The sequence below is a fragment of the Gavialis gangeticus genome, unplaced genomic scaffold (genome assembly GCF_001723915.1).
Source record: "Gavialis gangeticus isolate Ggan-Ray unplaced genomic scaffold, GavGan_comp1, whole genome shotgun sequence".
Lineage (NCBI taxonomy): Eukaryota > Metazoa > Chordata > Crocodylia > Gavialidae > Gavialis > Gavialis gangeticus.
The window spans coordinates 22981764-22986908 of record NW_017729024.1 but is presented as its reverse complement, the minus strand read 5'-3'; the positions used below and the strand labels follow the sequence as shown (position 1 = coordinate 22986908).

The following is a 5145-nucleotide window of genomic DNA, read 5'->3' as shown; positions in this document are numbered from 1 at the left end:
TTTTTCCCCTCTCTTCAGTTCAGCCTGCCTGCACAAGCTGCCCCTGGTCACACAGCCCCTGAGCTGCACAGGTCCCAGTGCTTCCCTCCACAGCGGCAGTGCCCCCCTGTCGCACGTATGACAGAAAACAGCAGGATCACAATACTGCTAGCATATAAAGGATGCTCTCAGAATTAGCCATAAACCTGTCTCTCTCCATGTTTTTAACTGAGCAATTCTCTAAGACAGGTCTTTTAACTGAAAAAGGAGAAGCAGGGATTATAATTTGTAAAGAAGCATTGTATAGCTAGCTATATAAATCTGCTCCCTGATAGGAAAATAGTATGAAGCTTCTGAATGTTTTGGAGGAGTAAATTAAATGGAACAATAACAAATGATGACATTGAAGTCCTGATTAAGTACTTTGGATTTAATTATGGTAAACCATTTGGCAGTAGCTTCTATACCTGAATTTTAACACCATCATCCTACTGCTCAAAAACTCATCCCAATTAAAACAAAGGAAACCATGAATATACAAATGTTCAGGCTTTTTATCCCAGAGTAAATGGCTGCTCCAGGAGACAAATAACCTGAGAACAACCAGAGTTAAATCACTTCCAGGAGTGTTTCTCCTGGGAGAGTGAATAGCTATACATGCTGACAGTGCAGGCTGACCATGGGGAATCTGGGTTAGCTATATGCACTGCTGCCATATGTTACCAAGCAGATTAAGGGAGCCTGCAGAGCATACTGAGATGTGTGTACATATCCCTTGGCTGTAGAATGTGAGCACTGCAAGCTTTTCACTTTTCAGGGCCTCAGTATTCAAATGTCTGTACACATAGCTCTGGGTAAATTTTTCTACTGTAAGAAAATAAACTGGGAGAATTCTCCCAGATTATTAGAACATGTGTACACAATTCCTTTGAAATTTCACATGTCATCTCTAATCCCAGTGTATCATCTTTATGGAGGACAACTGTTAGGACAAATTAAGAAAAAAAGTTTTCAAGGTGTGTGTATGTATACATGTGTGTGTGCAGGTCTGTGTGCGTGCACCACACATATGCATGAAACTACAGGCCTTTATTGAAGCTGCTAGTGACTGGGATATAGAAATCCAATACTTAAGTAGGCAGGGAAAATAATTACTAGGGGATCATTAAAGTGTGCAAATAAAGAGACAGTGAAAGACGATGGTCTTCCTTTCCTCACAGGCTCAAAATTAATGAAATGGGATACTACAGAAGTTTTATAATTTACTCCTGCACCCCACATTTTTGGAGATAGGTACATTTCTGGCTGAAATTCCTATTACTGATTTTGACAAAGTCAGGGCAGAGAAAAGCTTTACAGAAACATGCACAGCATTGTTCCCCTCCATCACATCAATTTTCCCCCTTCTAAATTATTAACAGCTGAGGTTAGGTGAAGCTAGATTTGTGTACAACTCCTTTTGCATGGACAGGAATCTTTGCAATCATTTAAAATGTGTATAAATTAACTTGCTGCTTAGTCTGGGCTGAAGGTTTGAAAGATGGAGAAGTGGAGGGACAGAAGGTTGTAGGGTTAAGAAACAGAAAAAATGAGAGTAGGTAGGTATGGAGGAGCAAGGACCTATAGATTCTTTGTCTAGACCTATAGATACAGGGAAGTGGCCTGGTATGGAAGGTCTACTGAGGTTGAAAGGAATTAAGGAGGAAGAACAGAAAGTAGTTTTACCTGTGTTAAACTTCAAATGCTTTACATTTTCTAGATAGAAAACCTGAAATACTTACATATCATTGTGGATAAAAAAGCCTCCCTTCTCCACTACCTTATATCCCACCCACAAAGGAGTCCATAAGACAGTGTGTAATGCAGGAGCAATGTATGTAAGTCTTATGGACTTGCTGAAACTTCCAGGAAGGGAGCTTCAGAACACCACAGCACTCCCCACCTTTGAAAAACGTTAATGTTCAAATTTCCCAGGGATCCAGGAAGTCTACCTGCTGCCATCTAACAATTATTCATTCTTACCTTCCTGATTTACACCCCCATATAACTAAGTTAGCCTCCTTCCTTTTAACTGGAAATAATGTGGTTGATTGCATATAATTTATAAAAAAGTATGCTGAATTTTCAAATGGAATGAAGTCTCCAGTTACTTGGTGCTATAGAAGATGCTAATCAAATGATTATTCTTTAACATTCTGAAACGTAGGAAACTCAGTGGTATAGCAAATGTAAATATTTACCTATACTGTGCAGCAATTATCAGGCTTTTTTGTAGCAGTATAGTATATTAGGGTTATTTTACTGGATATGGATCATCCATTATATGGGAAAAATGAGACTTGACACAGACTATCCATTATATGGGAAAGTTATTTCCTAGTAACTTATTTTGATATTATATGATTTATTATTATTGATCATCCACTATACAGGAAGTAAAAGGTTATTATCTTTTAGTACCTTATTTTGTCTTTTGCCTATATTTTAAAAAATATTAGGAGAAAGTGTGGTAGAATGATCACTGGCAGTGGGAGACTCATTGAATCTCACTGCCAGAAGACAGTTATAAAGACAGTGGGTACATCTACATGTACATATTAATGTGCAGCAATAAACTCTGGCACATACTGTGCTGGAGTTTATTGCTCCCAGGTGCCATGTTTACATATGTGCCTGGGACCACAGCACACTGGGTTGGGGAAGAGCAACCCTGGCTGGTAGGGTGTTTGGGGGGGTCAGTCTGTCAGCCCAGGGCTGCTCCAGCCCAGCTCAATATGATGCGGTGGGGCTGGCACAAGGGTACTTCAGTATGGGACTAGCTGGCAGGCAACCCCTACACTGAAGCACTTTGTGTCCTACCCAGGTGTGGTGACGCAGAGTAAAAAAAACTCCACAGAGTTAATTAGTTTACTCCTGCCTACTAGCACTGCATATGTAGATGCAAGACATTTACTATGGAGCCAATTAGGCAACTCCACAATAAATGTCTTTTCTAGACATGCCCAGTAGGAAGAGATTGGTAGGGCATCAAAACAGAAGGATGTTTCAGGTACAAAATGTGGTACTCTGTGTGTTTTTGCTAAATTTGTGTGACCCATCCCCAGGCCATCATACTCATCCCACCTGAGTGCACTGCTTACCTCACTGCCCCCTCCTCCTGAACTGCTGTTGTAATTACACAACACACTATTAACTTTAGAAATTAACATTTGTCCTTCTTGGATTAGGTTTATTTGCATTAAGTAAAAAAGTATTCAGGCACTCTCTCCTTCATCAAGATTTTCCAAACCCTGTAAGTCATACCCCCATAACCTCACAGTCCTTCCTCATACCCATTCTACACTACAAATGTTTTGCTCTTCAGCAAGGACCAAATCACAGTTCATGCTGCCTGATTCTGTTATCTTTGCAAAGGTCTAGATAGGTGACTCACAGGCTCTGTTCCCAGGCTGCCACAACAGTCACACAGGGTTTCACAGTCATCTTCATACTGGGGTTGTATTTATTTGTGTTCTTCTCCCTTAGGCCACGGGCTGATATCCAACTCTTTTAGCTGCTTGTGAAAGGACACTCTAGAGCATACTGCTCTCCTTGCATGTTTCCTAACAGACTGCCTCTGAAATAGATCTCAGGAGGCCTGGTTCCAAGTCTGATAACAATCATAATGTGACCAGCACTTCTAGCTTTGGCACTGGACTATGGTTATGCATAGAGGACTAGCATCTTGTTACAATCTTTCTCTGCAAAATACAGAATGTGGGACGTTGAATTTCCTTTAAAATTCTGCAGCAGTTGATACAAAATTAAATGTGGTGAACACTTTCAAAATCTGACACTGAATTCATTGCTGAATCACAATATTCTAGCAACTTTAGCAACAAATTCCTTAGAAAAGACTAATTTCCATGAGTTGTTGTAAGATCCTTGTTTTTTAGAATGATGTACATATAGCTTCCATTCCTTGATGTTTTACATAATTAGCAGGCAAATACAAAGAAAAGAAAAGAAGCCACCAGAGACGTATTCTTAATTTAGCCTTCCTGCTGCTAGACAACAGTATTGCCCATCCCAAATTTAAAAAACTAAAGAATAAGCTTAAAAATCAAGATTTGTAAAAACATCAGTAAATGGTGGGTTCTTTTAATCTGCTGCCAAGTTACTGATCTTTAAAGTATATATGGATCACTTTTTCAGGCTGCTGTTCATACCCATGAAGATTTGAAACTTACTTTACTTTAAAAGAATACACAAAAGGCAAGAGTCTTGCATAAGCTCTTGCCTCCAAGAGCAAAATATTAAAGATTGTGAGACTTGTAGAATATTTGTGAGAACTGGTATCTTTGGAAAATCCTCCCCTGCCAAGCTGCAGAAGCTGAGCATTGCAGGAGATGAAATTCTGCTTTATCTTCTATTGCTGTTGCTCTATCAAGGACAAAAATCAGCGCACAGCAGCACATCAGCTGCACAGCAAAAATGCACTAATTGCAGTACATGTGCCCTCCACAGCTAGAATTTTCTATCACATAAAAAAGATTCTAGCAACTCTGGCTAGAAACCTGCTCATTCTGCCAATGCAGAAGGCTAGCTATGCTTACTCACTCAATGTTCCCCCCACACACTCTTCAAAGAACAGTCTTCCAAATCATCCTCTCTACTATCTCTGAAAGCATCTTTGAAAAGGAGCTTAAAAAGCAGCAACCTTTTATAGTCACACAATTTTTGATTGTATCTCTGACTCATACACTAACCTTTTTTCTTCATTTTTTTCCCTAGAGAATGTCAAATCAATGTTTGTTAAAAAGAATAAGGACTGGCAGCTTGGTTAAGATTAGCTTGAGTATATAGCTACCTTTCTTTCCCATGTTCAAAAGGTCTTTCTACATTATTTTGAAGTTTGTGTCTCCTTGCTTCTCTAATGAATGTGAAAAACATGCAGTTAATCTAGAAAGTACTCTCAGAGATATGAATATAAACACCTGTAAAAAAAGAAAATGCAGTAACTTTTCAAAAGTTAACTCTACTTATCCACTGCAAGTACTGTGGACCTGTCACCTACCCTAGTCTGTGGCTGCGATGAAACATTACAGCATTGGTTAAAATGATGAATACGCTCCTCTTGTATAAAGACTAGGAGTACATCTTTACAATACTGATTCTTTGTGACAC

General features: G+C 39.3%; 1 protein-coding gene across 4 annotated transcripts in view; it reads right to left on the bottom strand.

Annotated features, from left to right (window-relative positions):
- DHFR (dihydrofolate reductase) overlaps positions 1-5145 on the bottom strand; it is a 53023-nt gene that overhangs the window by 12420 nt on the left and 35458 nt on the right. The window contains exon 6 of one of the 4 annotated variants that reach the window (XR_002097275.1): positions 4829-4891. The exons of the other annotated variants lie outside the window; for them this stretch is intronic. The gene's annotated coding sequence lies outside the window, so the exon portion shown is untranslated. The remainder of the gene's footprint in view (positions 1-4828; positions 4892-5145) is intronic. 4 annotated transcript variants of the gene reach the window in all.